The sequence below is a fragment of the Phocoena phocoena genome, chromosome 11 (assembly GCF_963924675.1).
Source record: "Phocoena phocoena chromosome 11, mPhoPho1.1, whole genome shotgun sequence".
In the NCBI taxonomy this organism is placed as follows: Eukaryota; Metazoa; Chordata; class Mammalia; order Artiodactyla; family Phocoenidae; genus Phocoena; species Phocoena phocoena.
The window spans coordinates 47,441,631-47,469,512 of record NC_089229.1 but is presented as its reverse complement, the minus strand read 5'-3'; the positions used below and the strand labels follow the sequence as shown (position 1 = coordinate 47,469,512).

The 27,882-nt window shown below is 38.3% G+C and overlaps 1 protein-coding gene across 1 annotated transcript in view; it reads left to right on the top strand.

The window, feature by feature from the left end:
- The first annotated feature begins 2,941 nt into the window (after positions 1–2,941).
- Positions 2,942–27,882, top strand: part of FRS2 (fibroblast growth factor receptor substrate 2) — a 117,150-nt gene continuing 92,209 nt past the window's right edge. The window contains exon 1 of the mRNA XM_065887291.1: positions 2,942–3,089. The gene's annotated coding sequence lies outside the window, so the exon portion shown is untranslated. The remainder of the gene's footprint in view (positions 3,090–27,882) is intronic.

The following is a 27,882-nucleotide window of genomic DNA, read 5'->3' as shown; positions in this document are numbered from 1 at the left end:
CCTGGAGCCTATGAACCTGTTGAGAGATATCTTGTAATTTTTAAGAGAAACACATATAATCCTCTGTCATCCTCTTTAACCTCCAGTAGATACTGACAAATTAAGTCAAAAGGCTTTTTCTTTGGCATCAGCTATAGTTTTTGAACCTTTTATGTATGAATCAGGAGATAACCAGGAAAGATTCAATGCTCAGGCTCACATAGTAACACTTGGCTAAACATATTATTATAATAACTTGTCTTTTTACTGTTTTTCTTAAAAAACTCAGAGCACTTACACTTTTATTTCTTCATTTGTTCTAACGTTCCAGTGTGGGAGGGGCAGATTTATGATAACATTATTTATAGATGGAGAAATTGACACAGAGATTAAATTGCTTACTGAATGTTGCATAGTTGTGGTGGTGAAGCCCACAGTGGAATTTGGTTCTCCAAGCTCCTGCTATGAGGTGGAGCGATCATGAGTTTTGGAATTAGAGGGATCTTTGTTTGAACAACCCTGATTTCTGCCCCTTAATAAGAATGTGGCCTTAAGTCAATTACTTCACCTAAGCCTCAGTTTTTCTCTTCTGTACAATTAAGGCCATGAAACCTCATGGTAGTGCAGTGAAGATCAATTTAGAAAATGCATGTTAAGCCCTGGCACAGAGAAGTTCCCAAGTGAGATTAGTTCCACCCCCAACCCAGTATTATCTGGTTAAATTTCAGTACAAATTGAAAGTAATCAAAAAAGAATCCTCCATTAATTTTTTTCTAGCCTCCTCTCCCACTGAGAGCAAAACATGAATAAAAATGCTTCAATACATCATTTAATTCATTGGGAAGAACTTTTGCTTCAGTAGAGTTATTTCTGTTGGGGATAATTAGAAAAAAAAAAAAGAGGGTTATGTGGAAGACAAGATAGTAGAGTGCAGAGGTTCTAAAACTGGAGAATGTTTTAGAATCACTAGGAAGGCCTGTCTGAACACAGATGGCAGGACCCCACGCCAGACTTTCCGATTCACAAGTTCTGGAGTGAGGCCTAATAATTTGCATTTGTAACAAGTTCAAAGATGATGTTGATGATACTAGTCCACGGACTACACCTCAGAGAAGCACCAGTATGGTTAAGTGAAATTCTGGGGGTGAGGTTCAGCACTCTGTGTTTTAACATGACCTTCAGGTGATTCTGATATACTCTCAAGATTGAGAACCGTTGGCACAGTGGTGAAGAGCAGCTGAGGAGAAAGACTCACATTCAAATCCTGGCTGCACCATTTACTAGTTAGATGACCAGATTCAGTAACAAACCTTTAGCACTCCTGCGTCCAGCAGGGAGCCTGACAATGTCTGTGATTCAGGATTCCCTCTCACTATCCCTCTAAGCCCTTGGTGGAAAGAGAAGTTAGTGAGTCCTGCCAACCCAGGCTCTGTTTTTTACTTCTTCATACTCCAAGGCACGAAAGGCTGGTAAATTTGGGTATTACAGAAGTATTTACAAACACTTCTGTGATCACACACACAAAAATAACACAGCGCTGTAATAAAAGCCAAAAGCAAAGGCATTGTTTGCATCTTAAATTTGTAATAACGGGTTCTGAACTATTTCTATTTCCCCTGCCTTGCTTAGTGACAATTTTGAAAAATCTTCCTCTTCCTCCCCCTCAGTTTTTAGAGATGTTTTGCAGATAGTATGCATGCTAAACACCCCCATACCCCCCCAAAATCTGGACTCAGATACAGAAACTACCTCAGATGTTCGGTGCCTTCCTGATTTTGTGGCTGAGGAATCCCTTTTTCTTTTTCCCCCTCCTTTCCCTGCCTGGCATCTGACTCTGGGTCCTCAAACTGTCTCAGCTCACAGCGTCACAAGTATCCAGGCTGGCCCCAGGACATTCTTTGTCTCACCTACCTTCATTTTTCCCATTGCAAAAACCTCTACTCTTTATTTCCTTAACTAACCTTTTCTATTGTCTATTGCTAACCCATATTTTTTCAAATTACCCCCTGCTAGAGTGACTCCACTGGAGGAAAAACTGTTCCTGTTAATGATGAGGCATGAGAATTGTTGATTTTTACTCAGTTGTACTTTGGTACTAGGTACACCACTGTTTATCAAGCATTTTTATTTTGAATTCCCGTAACAGTCCAGAGATGATTATATATGTGCATACACACAAACACATCAAATATATCAAATATATTACAAATGAGGAAACGGGCTTGGAGAGGTCAAGCAACTTGCCCACGCTGAAAAAGTAAAAGTATTAAATAACAGGATCCAGGTAGTAAGATTCCAGAGTCTCCCAGCTCTTGGCCTCAAGTGATGATGGAATATAGGAATATAATTTGGTTCCTGCCCTTGAAGAACTTAAAAATCGTGTTAGGGATAGGTGAAATTTATACACACAACATGAGTGAAAATAAAATCAAGAACCGAAGTTTGTGGTGTTGGGTTTGGTATCTTTGACCGGTTTCCTCCTCTGCAAGACGTAGATAATAGCACCAACCTCAAGGGATTTGAGGACGATTAACTGAGTTAAGCACCAAAGCGCTTAATACAGTGTGTATCACGCAGTTAGTGGTCAATAAATGTTAACTATCATTATTTCTAAAGTAGGTAGATTGGAGTGGTAAGAATACTAGAAGAGTCGGAGGGCGGGGTGTAGGCGCTGGATCCTTGCACCTAAATTTTCTGAGACCCGGGTTTCCTCCTCTGTACAATCAGGTGGCCTGAGTGGAACGCGTCGAAGAGTGGTAAAGGATACAGCCGGAGTTTGGGGAAACTAGGGGCCACGGGTCAGAAAGGGTTAGCGACCAGCCCGGACTTGCTGGAGCCCTCGGAGAAGCCCCGCCCTACTCCGCTCCGCCCCGCCCCGCCCCGCTTCGGAGGCCCTGGCAGCTCCAGCCCGGGAGCAGTTCCGGTGCCAAAACCCTTCCCTCCCCCGCTCCCCCGGAAGTGCTTTTCCAGGGTTTGGGCCGGAGAGAGGCCTTGTAGGTACAGACGCTGAGGCTCGGTCGGCTCCGAGAAGGGCCTCTTTCGCGGGTGGGAGTCCGGGGTTCCGCGCCCGCCAACCCGCGCCTTGCCCCCTCCCAGCTCCCGGGCCGACGGTGAGTGGCCGTCGGAGTGAACTGCGACGGCCGCGGGCCGCGTCGGGGCTGGCGCTCTCGGGTCCCCGCTGCCCTCTCCGGGCTACGGGCTGGGCTGTCGGGGTTCGAGAAAGGGGGTTGTCGACCGCCGCGGTCTTCGCCCAGCCCGCGGGGCGGGAAGGAGCGGGCGGTGGGGCCGTGGGGTGGGCGGGGCGGAGCCGGGGACGGGGTTCCCGGAGCTGTTGTTGCTTTTGGGACTTGAAAGTAAGAATGAGCTGGGCCTCCGTCCATCCAACCCCCTCATTTCTGCTCCCCCAAATCGTCGCGCTGCCTCTCGGATTTGGTTTTCTCTGTCCGACCCGGGTCTGGGAATCTGGACGTCAGACCCAGTCTTGGGCTCTAGTTCCCGACTTCCGCGACCTCTGGGTCTGTCCTCGGGCTCAGTAATTAGCTGGGGTCCCAGAGGTGGTGTCTCCTTGGTCCCAGGGCGGGGTGAAGCGTGTGTAGGTACCGGAGATCTTTTGCAAGGCTTTACATCTAGACCCGCTTAAGTGTTGCCTACGGTCGATTTGGACTGCGCTTGGGACGAGTTCTGGATACGTAGGTCAGTGTGGCACCACCGTGCCTCCGATGATCTTCTTTACTCACTCGAAAGCTTACTCAAGCTGTTGTTGAAGTCACTTCTTAAAAAAACAACTTGCTTGAGGAAAATCGGGAGCTCAGGTAAATTCCATTATTTTCTTGGCAGACGTAAAAAATGATGCTTTCTCTAATCTACATTCCTAATTCTGTGGCTCTCAGAAGTCACAGTTGGTTGATGAGTTTAGTCTGCGTTTGTTGCACAAATTGACTGCAAAGGGTTGGAGAATTATTATGCCCCCTCTTTCCCGAATTTTGTATACTTGGAATTGTCATTTTCCTTAACAGTTCATATTTGGAATTGTCATTTTCCTTAACTTTTAAAGAAAAATTGTTCTCTGTAACTCCAAGGAGGTTCCTTAGACTGTTACAGCTGTTCCTGCAATGCAGAGGTTTACACAGGTGGGCAGAGGTGTTTTGTTTTTTGTCTTTAGTTGTTGTTTTTTAATTTATAGTATGAGGTGTTTACTTCGGATAAATTGAGCATTTCCTAGAGGAGAAAGTGATGTAGGTAGTTGTTTTTAGTGAACAGATTTTAGGTAATAAACTACTCCTGAAAGGTTTGTAGGAATTAGGATTTTCCACATTTAATGGTGATTTTTAAATTATGATCATAAGGGAATGCAGTTACTGCAGATTTTGACCACCAGTAGATGACCATTGTTTTTGCAGTGTAAAGTATATGCACACCATCTTTGTGAAACCAGTGACACTTGCCTGCACTTCTCATCTTGTGCTTATATTAGGACTTATGCTGTAGTTTTTTGGGGGTACTTATCTCATTTTCTCACCTCCCACAACTGGAAGGGGAGGTAGTCTCATGAATTAGGGAAAATAGACTGAAGTGACAAGTTCAGGGAACCCTCTTATGCAAAAGAAGATTTATTTCTGGGTTGTTGATCTTCAACAGGCAAAGGGTGGATGATTTTTAAAGTCCCTGGAAAAAATTGTGGAGTGAAGATTAGTTGCTCAACTTTTAGATTTAGATGAAAACTGTAGATTCTTAGCTATTTGAAATGCTCTAATTGTTTAGAGTCTATGGTTGGAATATTGGAATTGAGAGAATCTGGACACGGAGTCAAGTTAGATACGGTTGTGGATCTGTACTGAAGGTATGATAGTTAATGTGTTTTGAAGGGAGGGATTTCAAGAATTGTAAGAACAGAAAAAGGTAATTGGGGAAAGTCAGAAACCCTTAGTAAATTTAATTATGTTTAGTTCAACAGATACTGAACATTTACATTGGAGATTATACCATTCAAGTCAATTCAACAGATATTGCTATGTTAGGCATCAGGCTATGTTAGGCAACCATGTAGGAGCAAGTAAAGATACAGCCCTTACAGCTAAGCTTCATGTTTTTGGCAGTAATTTTTTTAAGGTTTGTCAGAAATCATGAAGAGCATATTAAATATTTAGGCATATTAAAATATTTTTCTAATTGGAGGTGAGTTCTTTGTGCTTCATGAAAATCACTGCTAGGCGTTATAGGATGCAAAGATTAAATCTTGGGTCTTTAGGAATTTGAAATCTAGAAGGGATGTCATATTTGTATAAAAATTTACGGCATATAGAAATATACGTTAATACTACATGAAAGGTTTGATCTAAAGTTTGGAGTTGTACGAAAGGAAAATGGATTCATTCTTAGCTAGAGTAACATGGAAAGTGGTGGAGGTATAGGTATATTATAGGTATATTATAAATATATATATAATACTTATAAAGTTAGCTCTGAAGCTCTTATTTATTGAGCATTTAGTGTATACCAGGCTCCATGCTAGTTGCTTTATGTACATTTTCTAAGCCTCATAACAACATCTAAGCATATTTCTTAATAATGAGGGCACTGATACCCTGATACCTGGGTAACTTATCCAGGCTATGTAGCTGGCAGGTAACTGAGCCCCAGTTTGAATCCAGGTGTGCCTGGTGCCAAAGCCTGTGTGTTTTCGCTACAGCATGCTACCTTGCAATAAACCAGCAGCTTGAGTTCAACACTGCAGAAGGTAAGACTTTTCTAAGCCAGAAGTTTAGGGGCTGGGAGTAGGTGGATGAAGAAAGCTTTTTAAATAAAGGTTATGATGTGAGCACAAATGTGGAGGTGGGAAAGTTCATTGTGTCCTCAGAGGAAAGTTAGTGGACCAGATTACCTAGAATATAGGGTTCATTTTTGGGAATAAGAGATGAGGTTTGAAATTTAAATTGGGGCTGGATTGTGGAACATGTTTAAATGCTGTATTTAGGAGTATTTGGGAAGTAATGAGAAACTACCAAGGTCTAATAGTATAGTGTGTAGAATGATTTGTTGTAGACAGCTGACTTTCAATAGAGTATAAATAATAGGCAAGGGCAGTGGTATTGGTATGATTTACTAGGTGGATGGGAGGAGGGATTGTTGGGAATGGTTTGGAGGAAGTGGAGGTTGAAGATTACACTCATTTTAAGTGTGGGTGATGGCAATGGTGGTAGTATTACTAGAAATATGGACAAGAAGGTGCATAATGAGATCAGTTTTGAATATGGTGAGTTTTTTATATACTTGCCAAACACTGGAAATGCTCAGAGGTTTTTGGAAATATGGGTTTGTAGTTCATGAGAGAGGTCAGTGCTAGGCATACATTAAACGTGTGTAGAGAATAATATAAACAGATGTATTAGTTGAATCTGTATATGAAGATGGAAGAGCCAAGGGATAGTTTAGATGGAAAGAAAAAAAAAACCCTTTATTTTAGATGGCATCTATTTAAAACAGGAGGAAAAGACACTAAATAGATACTTTTATTCAGTGGGTAAAAAACTTGATAGTCTGTGTACTGCTCACTCACATTGCAGATTCAGATGGAGTAGAAAAGAATCCGATCATTGACAATCTAATTGGGAAACAACTTTCTTGCTGTTGCTCGTAAGAATACTGTGCTATCATTACTCTATTTCAGAGAGGAAGAACTATTTCAGACTCATTTGGTTCAGGGTGTTAGTCTTTGGTTACTGTAGAGCTGTTTGGTTGTTCCTTTTGGTCATTTGTTGGCAAGTGATATGGAAGCAATTCTCTGATATTGCTTTTTATTCTCTTTATTTAAGTATTCTCTTTATATGTATGACTTTCAATTTTGGTTTCAATATCAAGAACTTCTGATTATTCAAAGATAATTTTTGTGCCTCCTGTTACTACTGGCTGCTAATAGTGCTTTTCATAGAAAATGGTATTTAATTACATATTTTTCTTTCAAGTCTCTTTTATAAGTACTTTTGATTAACATGAGTAGTTTTGTCTCTAATGTTTGGACTATCCTAGAGAGATAGAATGATAAGACACTTTTTATCCATCATATAATGATATGTATATAAAAACTATATATTTTAATTTGGAAACTAAAACTATAGATTTATAGAACTTGGTGTGGTTTTCTGTTTAGATATTTAATTTAAGGGAACCTGTGTATCAGTGTGTAAAAGATTGTAATTATTTGCAGAATGAGGCTTAGAGTTGTAACTTTTTGAGGGCAAGTTGATTATTTTTAGACTGAGTTACCATGGAAGTGTTTATTTCCTTCTTGATCATTCATACATTCCTTTTGTTTTTAGGAATATGGCTTTCAGTCTGTGAAAGCCAGGCACTTGGGAACACGGAGGAGTCCTGTGTCAGTGTTGTCGGAGGCAGGGGTTTGTGTGTGCTTTGTCTGGGCTGGTTAGCTTAGTTGCCTTGAGCCTGCTATTCATGAGGCAAAGGTCAGGAGTTCCATTTAGCTTCAGTCTGAGTGATGGCCAGGGAGTACACCTCTCACTCCTGCCAGCTGTCTTGGAAATTCCTCGGTTGTCCTTGGTCACAAAGGTGACTGGGTTGGGATGGATCTTTTTACCACTGGAAGAATATTAGAGGAAATTTAGCATGATGGTTAGGAACTCTGACTCTGGAATCAGACAGACCCGTGTCAAAATTCTTGGTCTGTGACCTTGGGAGAGTCCCTAAACCCCTCCAAGCCTCGATTTCCTCGTTATCGAATAGGTTAATATTTGGTTTGGGCATGTGCTACCATTGCTTTCTTTTTCCAAGTGGGAGTTAGCTGCTTCGACCCGTGGTTCCCAAATGTTGGACTGTGGAGTGGTGTCAGTCCATGATAAAGTTTTCACTTGTCTGAAGTGAAGTGAGAATGAGTGAACTTCTCATAAACCTACACTTATTTAATTTAGAAGATAATATTTTTTTTTCTAAAATTATCTCTTACCATTTTTGGTATAAGCATATTAGGTTTTTTTAAAATGAAATAATGATAGTAATTGGTAGTTATTTTCTTTTTAAATGTCTTCGGCAGAATAAAAGTTGGCAACTCTGTGTTCGTTCCCCCCCGCCCCCCACCTTTTTTGTCACCTAAAGATTACGACTTTGTGAAATCTGAAAATCTTGGTTTAAACAGAGCCAGGGGCTTCCCTGGTGGCGCAGTGGTTGAGAGTCCGCCTGCCGATGCAGGGGACACGGGTTCGTGCCCCGGTCCGGGAAGATCCCACATGCCGTGGAGCGGCTGGGCCCGTGAGCCATGGCCGCTGAGCCTGCGCGTCCGGAGCCTGTGCTCCGCAACGGGAGAGGCCACAACAGTGAGAGGCCCGCGTACCGCAAGAAACAAAAACAAAAAAAACCAAACAAACAAAAAAAAAGAAACAGAGCCAGGAGATTGGGGGGAGAGTACTCATCCAACATATTTATGCATATTCAAGTTAGGTTTGGGGTACATTCTACCCTTCGACTACCCTACAGGGGCTGTATTGTGATTCTCACCTCTATTGCATCTAATTTTGTCAAGTTTTACATTAATACTTATGGCACATTTCAAGGAGCAGTTCAGATTGTTTTCAGTTGAATTCAAACAAGTTGCTCCAAATTATTTGTTTAAAGCTGTGTTTCTCAACCGGAGTCCCACGAGGAGACCAGCGAACCGTGGGGGCCGCTGCTGTAAGTCATCCTCTGTTGATGAGCCAGGAAGACAAATACCTCGCCTTTGACATAGTGAAGTAGCAGAAAGTGGCTTTCCTTTTCACCTCTCCTGCAGGATCGTTGAAGCTAGAGTGAGAAAATCTTCGTTTAATATAGCAAGTAAACCTTGTACACATATTGGTATTCAGAATGCTTTCTAGAGAAAGAGAATGGTTCAGTACTTTGCATAATGGGTTATGTAAGTGAAGCCCCAGAAGTCCTCCTGGGGTCACAAAACAATTATTAGCATAAGTGTTTATTGAAGTTGCATTCAGCTGTTTAGATGAGAAGCTTATTGACCCCCTGGTTCACTTAGAGTTGGGGGAAAACTTAAATTGCAAACCTAGCCTAAGTGACTGTTAAATTAAGCCTTAATATTTGTTTCCTTCGAATGTTTTTGGTTAGGTAGTTTAAAAAATTCGAGTGCTATAGAAGTACTTAATTTGTGTTAGAATGCCTAAAGCAAAATGTTCAGGTTCAGCTGAAACAGCTTAGGCCCTCTGCCCTTTGATTTTAAAGACAGTGCTGCTTTAGGTATTAAGGATGCTATTGTTTTATAGAGTTTTGTTGTACATCATTGTTTCTGTTAAATAAGTAGAATTCATTTATTTTAAGAATGCTTAAATTTTTCCTCCGAAGTGCTGCTGATGGCAGAAATGAATGGTATGTTCAGAAGTCTGGAGGTACGGCCCAGAGTGTCCCGCTATAAGTAGAAAATTTCATGATGCCTATAGCGTTTTGTTTTTAAAAATTCATATGAATTTTGCATTTTGCTATTTTATATGTATGTAAACAGTATTTTAAAGTACTGCCAACTGAAGTTGGTGCCCCCAAGAAGGGTCATGTGTTCATCCTGTGGATTTTTGTATCCTTTTGATGTGGCTTGTATTACAATTTAGTAGCACTGTGTTTAACTATTTAATTTTGGCTCATTAAAAAAAAAAATCCTGTGTTCTGATGATTTTGGTGAGACATGGGAGATGGTGAAGAGGTCCTCACACTTTCTACATATTTCTTAACAAACAGCAAACTATTTTAAAATACTGCTAAGGAGCTGTAGTTTCATAGAACTAAAATGACTTTGAAAGGAGATTTAATAATTATAAAAGTAAGAACATCTGAAAATTTAAGATTATTCAATTATCAGTATATTTCTAATGTTATGAAAATATAGCAGCATTGTCTAAAACACTTACTGCAGTGATGGAAATATTCTGTATCTGCATTATTTAATATAGTGGACCTCAAATGGCTACTGAGCACTTAAAGTGTGTCTGGTGTTACAGAGGAACTGAATTTTAAATTTTATTTAATTTTAATTAACTTTAAGTGTGAACAGCCCCTTGTGGCCTCTGTATTAGTGCCACTCTAGGGTTAGGAAGCCAAGAGGGGGAAGAGAGGTTAGGAATCTTCGTGCCTCCCCTCAGCTCAGTTATAGGCAACGATTAGGCACTCAGTAGGTAGTTGTTAAATAAAATAATGAATCTTTTTTAATTCTTTCAATTTTAAATACCAAGGTCTGGGACATATTCTAGATTTTTAGGGAATGATGACTAACCTTTCAGTTTTTTTCTTGTGTTGATTTTTAAGATTTACTTTTATTACAAAAGCATATAGGATAATAAATGTACAACTTAAATAATTATAAAATGAACTACCATGTACCACTAACTAGCTTAAACAGTAGAACACTGCCTCTTTGAAGCCCCTTTGTACTTCTCACCACTTGTGTTCTCTGACATGGTTCCTAAGTAACTGCCGTCTGAATTTTGTGTTAATCATTCCCTTGCTTTTCTTTTTAATTTTGGTGAATGTATTTTTAAAAAATCCATTTTCCTCTCTCTTCACATTTGGAAGATAAATTCTGTGTAGTTTTCCTTTATCTTAATTCTCCCTGACTCCCAACAAATTAGATATTATTGTTGTTTTAAACACTGTTGCTTTGATTTGCCTATATATTTACAAGTGTCTTTGCTCCTTTCCATTTGCATCTCAGACTTCCTGTCTGGGATCTGGGATCAGATCATTTTCTCTCTGCCTGAATATCCTTTAGAGGGTGTGTTGTTGAAAAACTTTTTATTTGTTTGAAAGTACCTTAGTCTTATTCCTGAAGGTAGCTTTTCTGAGTGTGCATTCAATGCTAGCAGTGTTTTTTTCTTTATTATAGATCTTATTCCATTCTCTTCTGGCTTTTATTGCTGTTGAAAAATTGGTAATTCAAATGTAATTTGTCATTCCTTTAGAGATACAGTTGGCCCACCATATCTGCAGGTTCTGCATCCTTGGATTCAACCACCTATGGGTTGAAATATTCGGAAAAAAATTCTAGAGAGTTCCAAAAAGCAAAACTTGAATTTGTTGCATGTTGGCAACTATCTGTATAGCATTTCCACTGTATTAAGTATTAGAAGAAATCTAGAGTATACACGAGGACATGCACGGGTTATATGCAAATACTCACAATTTTATATAAGGCACTTGAACATTGGAGGGGTATCCTGTGGCATCGTGGAACCGTTCCCGTTTGGGTAACCGAGAGATGACTGTATCTGTTGTTTCATTATAGCTAGTTTTAGAATCTTTTCTTTGTCCTTGGTGTTCTGCACTTTCATTTTGATATGTCTAGAAGATGGTTCCTTTTATTTATTGTGCTTGGTATTCAGTAGGCTTTGAAATCTGAAGATTCGTGTCTTTCAACAATTTTGGAGAACTGTTGGCCATTTTCTCCTTAGATTCATTTTCTATACTTTCTATCTGAACTTGTATTTGAAATATGTTAGATCTTTTTACTCTATCCACCAGGCCTCTTAACCTGTTTTTTATATTTTCCATTTCTGTATTTTTCTGTATTGTGTTCTGGGTAATTAGTATCTCTTCTTCCCAGTTAGCTAATTCTAACTTCAGCTTTGTTCACCTGTTTTATTGAATATTTTTCACTTTATTTTAACAATTATATCAATTTTTTTTATTGTGGTAAAATATACATAAATAGAATTTACCATTTTAACCATTTTAAAGGTACAGGTCAGTGACATTAAGTATATTCACATTGTTGTGCAATTATCACCACTGTCCATCTCCAGGACTTTTTTCATCATCATAAACTTCATGAAGTCGGTACCCATTCAACGATAAGTCCCTGTTCCCTCTTCACCCAGCCCCTGGCAACAACTATTTTACTTCCATGAATTTAACTATTCTAGGTACCTCATATACGTGGATCATACAATATTTGTCCTTTTGTCTGACTCATTTCACTCAGCATAATGTCTTTAGGGTTCATCTGTGTTGTACCATGTTTACTGAGTTTCTAAAAATTTCATTTACTATGTCTTCTTTATCTCTAGAAGTTCCATTCAGTTCCTTTTTAAGACTGTTTATCCTTTTTTTGTAGTTATTCCTTTTTTAGTCATGTTCTCAAGATATCTTTTATTTCTTAAAAATCTATTAAATATACTTATTTTATATTTGTCTGATAATTCCAGTATCTGAAGTCTTTTTTATTTATTTTTTTATTAAACTTATTTATTTTTTGGCTGCATTGGGTCTTTGTTGCCATGTGCGGGCTTTTTCTAGTTGCGGCGAGTGGGGGCTGTTCTTTATTGCGGTGCGCAGGCTTCTCATTGCGGTGGCTTCTCTTGTTGCGGAGCACGGGCTCTAGGCACGCAGGCTTCAGTAGTTGCGGCACGTGGACTCAGTAGTTGTGGCTTGTGGGCTATAGAGCGCAGGCTCAGTAGTTGTGGTGCATGGGCTTAGTTGCTCTGTGGCACATGGGATCTTCCCAGCCCAGGGCTCAAACCCTTGTCCCCTGCATTGGCAGGCGGATTCTTAACCACTGTGCCACCAGGGAATACAGTATCTGAAGTCTTTGCAGATGTGATTCTGCTGTTTGTTTTGCTGGCTCTTGCTCATGGTGCTGTGTTTTCCTAATTTGTTTTGTAATTGGACTGTGAAGTTCCTTAGAACTTTCTCTCTATTAATTTTGCAGAGTGATTTTTAAAATATAGTGTATAGCTTAGAGCTTATAAGTAACCCCCTGGAGATTAGTATCCTGTGTTCTTAAACTTTTTATTTTGAAATAATTTCTAACTTACAGTAAAGTTGCAGGAGTGATATAGTAGACTCTTACACCCTTTACCCGTATTTACCAATTTTTAACATTTTGCCATATTTGTCTTACGGCACACACACACATTATTATTTATTTTTGTGAACCATTGAAGAGTATGTTGCATGCCTTTTTTACTCCTTAATACCCCAGGGTGTATTTTCTAAGGATAAGGTATTCTCTTATATAATCACAGTACTGTTATCAAATTCCAAAGTTTAACATTGATGAATACTTTAGTCTGCATACACTTTATATTCCAATTCTGTAGATTTGATCATATCTTGTATTTGGTTGTCCTTTCTTTTTAGTCTCCTTTAAAGTGGAAGAGTTCCTTAGCTTCTCTTTGTCTTTTATGCAGTTAAAGAATATAGGTAAGTTATTTTATAGAAAGTTTTTCAGTTTGGATTTGCCTGATTTGCCTCATGATTTCAGGTTATTTATTTTCAGCCAGACTACTGCAAAAGGTATGTGTCCCTCTCAGGATGTCACATGGGGATATACATATGTCCGTTTGCCCCTCATTAGCGATTTTAATTTTGGTCAGGGTGTTGACTGGTTTATTCACTGTATAGTTACTGTTTTTCCCCTTACAGTTAGTAAGCAACCTGCAGGGAGATCCTAGTGTTGTGTTTTTCTTTTTCTTTTTTTTTTAATTAATTTATTTTTGGCTGCTTTGGATCTTCGTTGCTGCACGTGGGCTTTTTTTTTTTTTTTTTTTTTTTTGCGGTACGCAGGCCTCTCACTGTTGTGGCCTCTCCCGTTGCGGAGCACAGGCTCCAGACGCGCAGGCTCAGCGGCCATGGTTCACGGGCCTAGCCGCTCCGCGGCATGTGGGATCTTCCCGGACCGGGGCACGAACCCGTGTCCCCTGCATCGGCAGGCGGACTCTCAACCACTGTGCCACCAGGGAAGCCCCTTGTTTGCTTTTTTAAACTTAACATTATATTAAGTATTTCCTGTGCTATCATCATACTTAATTTTTGCTATTATAAGAAACGTTGCAGAAAACACCCAAGAGTATATATTTTTTTCATATTTTTAGTTATTTCCTTATAGCAGATTCCCAGGTGTGTGATACTGAGCCAGAGGATCTGAAGGTTTATTAATCCTGAGACATTCAGTCAAATGGCTTTTCAAAAGGGGACAGTATTACTAGTACTGTTTCACTGTATCTTTGTTAGATTGGATATTAGTGTTACTTTTCGCCCCCTAACTTAATAAGGTGAAAAGGTACTTCATTGTTCTAATTTTAGAGTGCATTTCTTTATGTAACAGTTTTTCCATGAAGAGTAAAATTGATTGTAATGTCAAAATGACATGAACTTTTAAAAAGGTGATTTTGCTTTTAAGTAATTTGGAAAAGCATTTTAATATCTGTGCCAGTGTTCAGCGGTTCTGAGCAGGAAGTTGAATCACCAGATCCTTCTCTTTACCTTGCCTGTAACCTCTTCAGTTTATAGGTTTGTTACCTACAGAATGATTACCAGTTTCTACTTTGCTTCCTCTCTTGTTTCTGCCGTTCACCTCCTAGTTACTCTCCTCAATCTGGGAGATTGAGGAGATCTTGACCTTTTCCTCTGTTTGTTCCCTCTTCAGAGAGCTGTTGCTCCCTCCACTGGCACCACACCAGCATCTCATTGACTTTTCCTACTTTCTTGTCAGCTTTAGGTGCCAGGTCACTCTGATATGTTAATACATTACCTGCATTACTGTAATGTTATCCTTACAGTGTAACCCTGGGAGCCTGCAGTCTCGGTAGTATTGGACGTCTTCACTTTTTTGATGGCCACCACAGAGTTATATGGTTAATCATGTGTGGAGTATGTATAGTGTACCCAAATATAAAAATAACAGAATAACAAGGAAATTATGTGCCTTTTACTTTTCTGTTTTGGAAGAAAGCATTACTGTATTCTTAGAGTAGTAGTCAGACCATCAGGGTACTAACAAAACCCTTACAGTAAAACAGAAGTTTTAAATTGAATGTCATTAAGTGCCAGCACTGTGCTTAATTTTATTTAGTCGTCATAATATTCTTGTAAATTTTTTTTTTTTTTTTTTTTTTTTTTTTTTTTTGGCGGTACGTGGGCCTCTCACTGTTGTGGCCTCTCCTGTTGCGGAGCACAGGCTCCGGACGCGCAGGCCCAGCGGCCATGGCCCACGGGCCCAGCCGCCCCGCGGCACGTGGGACCCTCCCGGACCAGGGCACGAACCCGCGTCCCCCGCATCGGCAGGCGGACTCCCAACCACTGCGCCACCAGGGAAGCCCCTCTTGTAAATTTTTGAGGTAGCTACATGTGAAGATCTCATATGTGATGTTGAGTAGAAAGTTGGAAAAGTTGATTAGCAGGGAATCATAAAAAATGATATATATTTTTAATTTTAACTCGAATATACATTCCTTCACCGTTTTTTTCCCCCTATAGGCTCAGGGCTTTTCTTTATGGATGGGTCCTTTCATTAGAGTTCTGAGTTGTCTTTTTAGCATAATCCACACCCATGAGGCATTTATCTATTAAGTATTGCTGTCTAATAGAACAGAGAATTTATTTTATTTCATCTTTTTAGTTTTTCTTATTGGAATATAGTTGCTTTACAATATTGTGTTAGTTTATACTGTACAGCATAGTGAATCAGCTATACGTATACATATGTCCCCCCTTTTTTGGATTTCCTTCCCATTTAGGTCACCACAGAGCATTGAGTAGAGTTCCCTGTGCTATACAGTAGATTCTCATTAGTTATCTATTTTATACATAGTATCAATAATGTATATATGTCAATGCCAGTCTCCCAATTCATTCCCCCGCCGCCCCACCCCGGTATCCATACGTTTTAGAACAGAGAATTTAAAGGCACTTTTAATGTATTAAATAAAATCCTTCTACAGTTTTATGCTTTTCAGCTATTCTCTTAAAGCTGTTTTACATACATATAACTCTATAATAACTTCCAAAAAATAAGTAGCCTTTGAATCTTTTTGAATTTTTCAACATAATTTTCGGAGAAACAACCCCTTTCACGCTCATAATTCATCAGTTTACATAATCTTAAATTACATAATTACAATAACAAGTGCAGTTGGCATACATGGGTTTGGGAACAAACAGCTGGCTCTTGTTAAGCCTCCAGCTCATTTGGTGAGAGTAGAAGGGTGAGGACACATTAAGAAAGTGGTTGACTTAGAGGACTACCAGGTGCAAGTGGTCAGCCTGTGATGGACATCAGGAAGTGATTTATGGAGGAATTTAAGCTCTTTATTTCTCTAAGTTGATAAAGTAGAGGTCCTGTTAGATGAGTTTCTATTGAATTATTATTCTCATTTCTGTTTTATAGAGGAGAGCACTAAGGCTTCAGAGTTAAGTAAGATTCCCAAGGTCAGGCAGGTAATAAATGATGGAGTCCTAGGATTTATGAACAAATTGGACTTAGGAACATGCTCTTGGAATGGAACTCGTTCGTATGTTGGGGACTTATTGTACTGTTATAGGTTTATAATACTTTTTCCAAATTAATACATAAAAACAAAAAATAAAGAAAACATTTTTAATCTTACAGTACACTACCTTGAAAAGTACAGTAGTACAGTACAACAGCTGGCATACAGGGGCTGGCATCGAGTGAACAGGTAAAAAAGAGTTACTGACTGGAGAGGGAGATGAGGAGGGAGATGGTAGAGCTGAAGGATCGTCAGCAATAGGAGACAGAGGGCAAGCTGCAATTTCACTCACATCCTGGGCTTGAAATACAGATACTGTACTACTGTACCCTGTACAGTAAAGTACACAAAAACAGAAACACTTGTAGAGGATGCACATACGTGACAATGTACGCACATGACAGTGTACGCCAGATACATGAACTAACTTACGTGATTGGACGTGTGAACGCATGTTCATACCTTTGAACGTTTGGAGCTTGAAGGTTCGTATGTAGGGGACTTACTGGATTTGTATCTAGATCTGTATAAGGCTCAAATATAGCATGTCCTTTTGCCTCCTGTGCAGGTGCTAGATGCCTTTTAGGTCATCTTATTTACCCAGCCATTAAGTACTCTTGAGTGGTCTTTAGGTATGTTTGGGGTTGTGTTTTTGCAGTTATCCCACATCTTGGGCCCTTCTTTCATTTTCCTCCTTAGTGTTTCTTTTGTACTAACTATGTAAAGAATGAAGGTGCATCCCAAGGTGAAAATCAGGCTTACAATCATTTGTTTTTATTTTATATTGGCTATGTATATGTGAGAACAAGACTAAGATCTTGCAGTGTTTTAACTGCAAGATTGTGAAATAAAAGAATGTAAAGGGGAAAAATGGAGTGGGGAACAGACATAAACTTTGCTGTTCCTTCTGTTAAATTTCCTTCTTAGTTTGGAATCTGATCAATCTTTATCTGTCCATTACTTGTTATTTCATGAAGCATCAGTTGAGCCATTAGGATCTAAAGAAATGGATATGTATATAGTTAGTGTAAAAAGTTATATTTCAGAGAGTATGTGAGGCTTTTAGGCTATTTAAATCTTGAAAATAGCTTAAAGAATTCTCAGTTCTACCTTAGGTGGTACTCGACTCAGGATTGAACACCATTGATATGAATTTAAATGTTCATTTGTGTGGTTGTTAATCTGTAACTTTGGTATGATTATAATTAATATTATGATTAGTATTACTCTTTAGTTAAGTTTATCAAGTACCTTGGACACTCTTGAGCCATAGTAAATGGTTTACTAGTAAATATAAAATAAAATAGAATAAAAATGAAACATCAGTTGATAACATTCTTCTCCTTTCCCTTTGTAAATATCAAGATATATGAACTCCACATATTAATTCTAAGGCACTTTTTCCTCCTACTTTCTTTTTTATTTTTTTTTTTATTTTTTATTTTTTTATTTTTTGTGGTACGCGGGCCTCTCACTGTTGTGGCCTCTCCCGTTGTGGAGCACAGGCTCCGGACGCGCAGGCTCAGCGGCCATGGCTCACGGGCACAGCCGCTCCGCGGCATGTGGGATCCTCCCGGACCGGGGCACGAACCCGTGTCCCCTGCACCGGCAGGCGGACTCTCAACCACTGCGCCACCAGGGAAGCCCTCTTTTTTATTTTAAATAAATTTATTTATTTATTTTTGGCTGAGTTGCGTCTTTGTTGCTGCGCATGGGCTTTCTCTAGTTGTGCCGAGCGGGGGCTACTGTTCATTGCGGTGCGCAGGCTTCTCATTGAGGTGGCTTCTCTTGTTGCAGAGCATGGACTCTAGGTGCGCAGGCTTCCGTAGTTGTGGCTCGTGGGCTCTAGAGCACAGGCTCAGTAGTTGTGGCTCACGGGCTGTAGAGCGCAGACTCAGTAGTTGTGGCACCCGGGCTTAGTGCTCTGTGGGTGGGACCTTCCTGGACTAGGGCTCAAACCTGTGTTCCCTGCATTGGTAGGCGGATTCTTAAGCACTGTGCCACCAGGGAAGCCCTCCTCCTGCTTTCTTAAGTGTAACTTTATTTCGTGATTTTTATTTCTTTTTCTTTTTTGACATTAGTCCAGGTGAATCTGGCAAAGGAATATACTAATTTTTTTTGATATGTCAGCTAGCATCTTTCACTTACTGAGATATATTCTAGCCTTCAGAATACTGTAATCGGTTATGACAACAAACCTTTGAGCTACATTTTTTAAACAAGTCATTAAGTCTGTAAAATTTAAATTGTACATAGTGATACAGCTGTGTGATTAGATGGCTAAGTCATAAATGTCATTAGTGTTGCTAACGAGACCCCAAAAATGGTATTGTTTTTCACAAAAAATAAATATGATCCTCTTCCTAAATGTTACCATGTTATGTACCCCCCCCCCCCGTCAAGACTTTTTTCCCCCTATTTTCCTGGTTTTATAATTGGACTCGAATCAGCGGAAGAGGGAACCAGATTAGTATTAGCTGCTGTTATATTAATTGTTCTCTTTAGCAGCAAAACCAAAAATCATATGAAATAGTAACATTTAAAAATAAGCTTGAAAAAGAGTTTGAATTGTTTCTTTCAATTGCTTGAGTTTTAATTACTGAGGGACTGCTACGTTCAATCTTACTTGGAATTTAAGAGATAAAGAGAAAAATTCTGATAGAAAAATATCTTAAACGTTCTTTTGACATTTGAAACATTGCCCATGACTTTGTCCTCCCCCTTCCCCTTGTTTTCTAGCCTTTTGGATTTGAATGATTTTGGCCCTTCTTAGGTTCTTTACAAAATATTTCTGGTGCATGTACCCATTTGAGATCTAGACCCTAACCAGAAATTCCAGCCAGATAGTTTTTTTTTCCTTTTGGCGAAGCACGGTTTTCAGAGTGCTGACAAAATTATACTGCATCCAATTTTATTTCTGTAATAAAGGTTGCTTTGGGTAAGATAAATTCTTCACCTCTTTCTTCGCATATTATACTTTGTTTTGATTGATGCAGAGTTGCCATAGTTGTACCTCTTCTTACTAAAGAGGAAATGAGCCCTCTACCCTGTATATTGGTAATTGGTAACCTCTAGTAGCCCAGATTCTCAGTCCTGATTAACGTTGCCTACAGATGAGGAAAGTAGAACTGTTTATGCATCAGAGGATTGGAGAGAATTGTCTAAATTCTTTAACAAATTTTTAGCTTACTCATCTTTAATAAAAGGGTAATATGTGTACATGATTCAAAATTCAAAGGTGCAAAAGGGTATATTGTAAAAACAAGTCTCATTTCCCATCTCCCTGTCTACTGGGTCCTCTTCCCTGAGGCAACTGCTGTTTGTAGCAAGTTTCTTCCTACATTTACAACCATATCCACTCTTTTTATTGGTTACATAGTATTCATTGTATTGAATATACTATACATTCCATTTTTGGTTGATATGTAGGTTTTTTCTTATCTTTTCCTTTTATAAATAATGCAGCAGTGAGTATTGTATACATATATCACACCTGTGTAAATATATCAGTACTTTGAATTTTAGAAGTGCAATCTCTGTGCCAATAGATATATGCATTAAAAATTTTAATAGGTATTACCAAATTATTCTTCATGGTATATTCATTTCTAAAGTTAGAATATTGGTTTTATAATATATTCTTTGCAAAAGTGTGATCACTGGTTGGTAATATGCTGTTTATAACCAGATTTATTTTCTTTCCTTTTATTAATTATGTGGTTGTAAGCACGGTTCACTCATGTTGCACAAGCTACTGGCATTCACTTGTTTACTTTGTCACAAATCTATTGTTTTAATCACTAGCAGTCATTGTAATTTGACTCTTATATAGGTAGCCTCTATCTTGTAAATGAATTTTTTTTTTTTAATGAATTGTTTTAAAAAAGATGTGGCTAGAGGCTTGGGATGGGGGAAATGGGGAATTAAAAAAAGGAATTTGGGATTAGGAGCCTGTTTTTCCAATAAGTCATAAAAATGGTATTTAGCTTATTACTAGGTCAGGCAATAAAAAATGTTGTAACTCATTATATCACAGTATATTCGAATCACCCTTTATAAGACTGGTGGAAATTCATTCATCTTGTTGCATTCCTCTCTTAGGGAACTGGGTCTACCCAAAATCTAGGCCCTTGTTTGTGACTTCCATTACCTGGGACAGGAGAGTAGGGGTTAGATAGGGTGATGCTTGGGGAGCAGTGAATGCGTTAGGGCTAAAAGAAGGAGAAATAGCAATAGAATGAGCTTAAGGTGCTTTTATTCCTTCCATTTGTTGCTACTCTGCAGTGCTGGGCCAAGATAAGGGAGGGAGCCAGGAAATGGGAAAGATGGGATTTTTTTCCCTTTCTTTCGAGTATCAGTACTTTTCTCTTTTACTAGTCCCATTCACAGGATCCTGATACCTGGGATTCAGGTGAGTTGAGATGAATTATGATTTGACAGAGGTGATGGAGAGGGATGAAAGTGAAAATACCTGTACTTGTCAGGAAGGTTTATAGAGTCTGAGAATAGGGATACAGAATGTAAAAGAAGATTTCTAGTGATAAGACAAAGAACCATCTGTATGTCAAGTATTTATAGCTTGTTTTTTTCTTTCTTTTTTTTTTTCGGAGGCAAGTGGGTGGGCAGTGTTGAGGGCATTTTAAGCATTGTTTTTGGGGGAGAGGCTCATAACATCTTGGCTCCATGTGTATTTTTTTAAAGAGTATTCTAACCATTTTTCCCTAAAGTGAAAACATACACAAAGGCTCTGATTTAAAGAGAATGTTCTATTATATCTCAGTTGGTTTAAAGGTATCTGTGCTGGTCTCACTTGAAGTGGTAGCAATAATTCTCTTTCTATTCAGTTCCATGGTGGGGCAAACCAGAGTTGACTATACAGCTGTTGTCCTTAAGACATGTCTAAATTTCTCAGTCTATTTATGAGCATCAACAAACACTTTGTGCATACTTTGTGCCATGGGTTGAATGGGTTTATTTTCCTTTAATTTAGCTTAAAACTAGTAATGGAATTCCTGAGGTTTTGAGAGGAACAGTGTTAGCAAACTTAGTTTTGAAACTAAAGGCAAATTAAGATACCAAGCAAAACAGAAGGAGACTATTGCTTTAGAAAGGGATCTTAAAACTCTGCTGACACTTGCAAACCCAGTGTCTTATATTTATATAAGCTTTAGATAGGAACTGCTGTTTTTCTAAAATTGTTGGTTTAAAAATAATTGTTACATTAGTGCATTTAAAAAGTTGCTTCTAACACACTTTTGGTATGCTTGAGCTCAGCCTTTTCAGCAGTGTATTTCAGACATTTGAGCATCAGCCTTTTTGGTCTTATTCTGTCTCAGACCATTTAAAATAATTAAGATGGATTGTGGATGTCAGGAATTTGATAAGCTTCTATTAACATCTAATGTATTTTTTAAAATTGCTTAAGGTGGCCTTTGAACCTGTTAAAATATGCTACCATCATCTGAATTATGAAATTTAGCTGAGTACTGCTAAAATGACAAATGATAGCACTTGACATTTTGATGTTTGTTCTTTAAGTGTACTGTTTCATTGCCTTTGGAAGATATTAGCAGCATGTACTCTGAAGGATTATAGTAATTAAAAATAGGACTTTCCCTGATTAAATCTATTTAATTCTAACTTTTTTTGTGTATCCCACTAATATTGATTTGTGACCTCAGCTATTCATGTGAATTTTACCCATGAGATTTTTTTGAGTGCCTGCTATGTGTTAAATCTCTCTACATATTTTGTTTTGTTGTTAGATATCTCTTACTATTTTAAAACTTCTCCAGGACAAGAGTTACATTTTCTTACAATCTTTGGTAATTCTGTACTGTGCAATGCGATGACTGCATTGTTATGGTGGGTAGATACTTAGAGCTTATTTGCTCATTTGGCCATTTAACAGATGGTATCCTCAGCCTCTACAACTCAGTGCTTCCTTTGTTGTAGAGGCTGAGGATACCAAGTCCAATAAGAACCTGCCTTCAAGTTGGTTAGACTTTGATAGGAGATTCAGAAAATAAATCAGAGTACAATGTGTCATTCATAGTTTGAAGTTATCTTTGAGAGGTCCACAGCTCTACCTCTGATAGAGAAGATTTTTGTACTCACTCTGAAGAACGGAAACTAACATTTGTAAAGTGTCTAAAGGTTTCTATATCAATTTATACTCCTAAATCCTTCAACATGAGCATGCTATCCATTTTAAACATGAGGAAACTTAGAGAAGTTGCATAATTTGTTGAAGGTCATTTAGATAATAAGTTGTAAAGGTGGGATTCTAACTTAGTGTTCTTTCTTTTATACCAGGGTTTCTTAACTTTAGCACTATTGACATTTTGGGCCAGGTTATTCTTTGTTGTGGGGGACTGTCCTATGCATTATAGGATGTTCAGCAGTATTCCTGGCTGAACTCCGGGCCGGGAGTAGGGTAAAGAAAGGAGGCATCTGGAGCACAAAATTTAAGGAATCACTCACTCTCAGGATCTTTTAAGTGCTGACTCAGCATTTAATCCTCACAACATTTGAGAAAGTTCTCCCATACCAGCCTGTTGATTCTAGGTTTTCATACAGTATTCTCTGGTAAGGACATGAGGACTAAATGGCATTTAGATGTTCCTTGGGAGGTGAAGAGCAGTGATGAGCTGGGGCTTTTTGCCTAATTTGTCTCTCTCATCCCAGAACATATACTCTTGGGCAAAAATGACTAATAAGAAATGGCATTCATAAGTGCTAAGTAAACACCTTGTAAGTAGTACAGAGCTTAGAATCTTTAGGTGATATGTTACGGAACAAAGAAACTAGTTGCTTCAAACTAATGAAAACTTAGAGCAAAAATTGTACATTGAATACACTCAGTCTAATTAATTTGGTCCTGGTGGTCTAGCACTTACCTGCTGGTATTGATTTTATACTGTTAGAAATTGTGTTAATTATTTTCTCATGCCTCTGCTTCAGTATAAGTATATTCTTGTTGTATAGATACATCCATTAATACCTTTTGATTAACTGGACTGTAGCTTGCATGCTAAACAATCTTAGTAGTTTGTGTAGTTCTCTAGAATGGAGTCTTTCAGAACTGAAGGATGTAATAAAAACTTGAATTTTAGGAGAACTGAGCAATAGTGCCTAACAGAATTATTAATAGTGTCTAGATTTGGAGTCTTAAGTAGTTAGTTTTAACTTATATTTAACTTTCTGTTAGGCATGACTATTTGACCCATGATAATACTATTTTTTTCTTTTCTGTTTCTTTTGTGTCTGCGTTGGGTTTTCGTTGCTGTGCATGGGCTCTCTCTAGTTGCAGCAAGTGGGGGCTACTCTTCGTTGCGGTGCCCAGGCTTCTCATTGCGGTGGCTTCTCTTGTTGCAGAGCATGGGCTCTAGGTGCATGGGCCTAATGTGGCACGCAGGCTCAGTAGATGTGGTGTGCGGGCTCTAGAGCGCAGGCTCAGTAGTTGTGGCACATGGGCTTAGTCGCTCTGTGGCATGTGGGATCTTCCCGGACCAGGGCTTGAACCCGTATCCCCTGCATTGGCAGGCGGATTCTTAACCACTGTGCCACCAGGGAAGCCCATCTTTTCTTTTTATATTGGTAAGACTGGGGCTAGATTACAGAAGTCCTTAAAAAGCTGGTAGAGTAGGCAGCTCTTGCTATTGGGTTGGCCAGAAAGTTTGTTCAGGTTTTTTGGTGCAAGGTTAGGAACTTTTTGGCCAGCGCAGTATTATAGGCAATAGAGAGCCATTAAAAATTGTCTCTTATTTCTAGACCCAAATTTAGAGGGTTTATGTGGTTAGTTCAGGCCCACTTGGATAATTCCCCATCATAAGTCAACTTTCTTAAAGTTAACCTAATCATGGGAGTGAAATCCCATCATATTTGCAGTCCCAAGGATTATGCAGGGTAATACACCAGGGAGCAGGGATCTTGGGTCTTTGAATTCTGCCTACCGCCGACAGTCCTCATTGTATAGCTGACGGTAAGTATTGCAGTTGCCTCTGTTGTGTCAGTCCTCCTTAATACATTTATCAGTGGCCACAGATGGTGAGCTTCTGCAGCAGTGGTATAGATTTCCCTTTGGGCTCCTAAGAGGAGTTTGGGCAGATGTAGTTAGCAGGAAGTAGCCAAGTGGTGGAGCAGTGTCTCTACATTTTCCTTTTCAGTGCTAGGAGGGAGATGGGTAATGGTGGCTCAGATGCATTATATCAGTCATGAGCAATGTATCCCATAAGTTTTAATTTATATTTTAAAATATACAGGTAGTCTAGTTACATCTCAACAAGAATACCACTTAAAAAAACTTGTAGCGGAGCATAAAAGTTATTAGACATGGAGCTACGTTTCTGCCAATAACTCGACATTTTGAGGACAGATAGCATCCCATTTTCAATTTGAGATTGGGTACAAAAATATCCTAGGGCTGAGAATAGGCATAGTAAATTGCACCAACAAAAACCTTTTGTGAATTTACAGTGGAGGAAAAGTCTTCATTGAGTGTGCATGGAAAAATGTGATACAAACTCTTCATGCTTTAGTATAGTAGGTGAGACCTCATATTTTATATTAATTACTCTATATAATTAATTTTCAATGCAGATTCCAGAAGTGTTTTTGCACATGAGTTACTTATCTTTTTTTTTTCCTGTTATCTTCATCTTTGGTTACTTAGAATCCTCCTCCCCCTTCTGTTCCAGAAGTGTTGCATTAGTTTTTCTTCTCTTATTTTTATCTTCATATTTACTTTGATTAATGCTTTTACTTTAACCTTAAAATTCCTCCTAGTGCTTTAAAAAAAATTATGAGACAGTAACATTATCTTCAGATGTCTCTTATTTTCACTCTAGCACTGTTTGAGTTGGCCTTTAAGACATGCTTATTTTGCATAAGTTTCTCTTCATGGAGAAGAGTCACTTACAGCATTAACATTTCTAGGAATTGTTTCAAAATTTAGTTTATTGTCTTAATGTTAATAAGACTTCCAGAAGTCTGTTTTTTGTCCTATATCCCCAGAGAATATATTTGATTTTGTTGTTTTACTTGGGTTCTGTAGCATTTGGTTTGATCCCAGATATTTCAAAAAATTATAATTAACTTTTAGTCTTCTTTCTAGTTTATCCAGTAATTTAGAATAGTACTGCAAATACAATTATGCTGATAAGTTGGGAAAGTACTGATATGTATTCTTCAGTGGAAATAATTTTAATAAGATATTAATACTGTTAACTACTAAATATATTTAAGGAGATTGCTTAATAAATGTTAATACTGTATTCAGCTACTAGATAAAACTTTGTGGTGGAAGCAGTAAAACATTGTATGAGTTAATTTTTGGTAAGTTATAGAAATTTGTATAGCCTTTTATACAGTCACCAGTGAAATGTAACTGAAGTTAATTAGTGTCTAACCCTGACTATTAGAGTATACAATTTTGATGGTCAGATATTTAACTAGTGTGATCTATAATCATTGAAACAAACTAATAATACATAAAAGTCGATGTTGTGTGTGTGTATGAACTGATACATTTTCAGAGAATTAAAAATAATAGATTCCTGAATGGCTAATAAAGTACTTTAGTGATTGTTACTATTCATTATTGATTTTCTGAATACTACTGATAAAACACTGATCCCAATTTCTGTTTTGCTCTTGATATCCACTACAATTATTTCCTTGGTGATAGGCTTGTATAATTAAATGGTAATCTAAGGCATAATCAAAGATGTGTGCTAAAGATCACATAACATATCCAAAGGTAAGTAGAAATAGTGATCCATCTACAAATACGTGGCTGCTTAGTGGAGTGGTTTAAGAGCCATGGATATTATCAAAGACTCTACTGAACTGGACATGGCAGGCTGAATTGCTAAGTGAAAGAGGTCATTCAACTAAGAAATGGTTAAATGGCAGAGCTGGGCTTAAGACCCTGATCCTGCACTTCAGGTACATTGCTTTTGTACTGTGCCACAGCTGCCTTAGAGGGCTGAAGGTAGCTTTCGGCTCTTTTGTGCCTCCATTTAGAACTCCTTTTCCCTCCTCCTCTCGGTCACACATGAAAACACAGGAAAAAATATTGAAAGAAAACTTGGTTACACCCTTCTGTATACTGGATAAATTGGATCAATTAAGTAGTGGATCCTCATGGAAGGGGGAGGGAGCGCCTGGCTACTGCTCAGGGGTTTTAGATGGGAGTGTAATGGGAGAGCATGAGAGTGTTCTGTCTTTGGGTGTGGGAAAAAAGAAAGAAGTGAGAGAGGATGTAAGGAACCATGACTCTCAGGTGCTGGACCAATGAGTGTTTTTCAATTTGTGATGAATATTAATTTAGATTGGGGTACACTAGTGAACATAGATACCATTTGTAGATGTATAAAAACTAATAGGATCTTACCAATTTAGAGAAGGAAAATTTTAGGTTAGGTTTAAAAAGTAATATAATTCCTGAGAAAGCTTATAATAAGTTTGTGACTAATAACTGTATGGCATAATGACTTGTGCATTCCATGATTGTGTTTATTTTGTAGTGTTTCATTTAGATATATTATTTTTCTTTGATTTTCCATCTCTATTTAGGTAGCTATCAGCATACAATCAAAATAATTTAGATAAAACAATGAAAAATTTCTATATATGAATTCCTTGGAACTGTGACTTTAGCTTTGAAATTTGTTGCTTGGGCAGTACCCTCCCATTAGAATGGCCTATTGGCTAAAGGAATAGTCCTGGAATAGTAACATATCTCAGTTTAGTGGGAAGGCCATGGTTCTGGCTGTAAAAGTTCTGTGGTCTTAACTGAGACCCATTTGGCCATTGTGTATTATAGCATACTTACTTTAAGATGGGCATCTTTTTTTATAGCATCCTAATGTTTTTGGTTATAGGAAATTGAGGTGGATAATGAAGTCCAGTGTAACATACTTAATACATAAAATAGTGTATAGTGTAGTAATGCATAGATTATAGGATCGGGAATCAGAAAGTCTCAGCTGTCCTTATGTAGTTTATGTCCTTATGTAGTTTAAGTATACAGCAAAATTGAGAGAACGAGAGAGACAGAGACATTGATCTTTCTCCTTTATTTCTTCAAATGTTTCTCTACTTCTTTGAGACCCAGTTCAATGCCTTCTTCCTCTCTCAAGGCAATTGTTATCTTCCTCTTCTCTAAATTTACCCTTTATATTTTGTAGTTTAGTACTTAGTCATTTAGTTTTTTATATTTTTCATGAATTGTTTTCATGTCTTGGTCTTGGCAACCCCACCACACACACTTCTTACCTCTTTTCGTGCACTGCTAAATCTCAAACTCTTTGAGTGCAGGAGTCTTGTCACATAGGAATTTCTCTGTCATGTTCTCTGACACGTGGGCACTCAGTGACAAATACTTGAGGTTTTCTTTGGTTGCTCTATCTCTGACTCTATTTATATGAGTGTGCAGTATAAACAGTATAACATATGATTTTAATGCTCTTAAACCTTTGTGATAGTTATTTAAGTATTTGTAAATCTGTTATGTAGTTGATACATGAAAATGAACAACTATATGTTGTAGATCAGCATAGGCCATTAGTACTGCTGGAAAAACAAACCAAGGCTCATAGTTTTTATATGAAAAGAACTTTATTAATTAAAAAAAAATTCAGTAGATTCT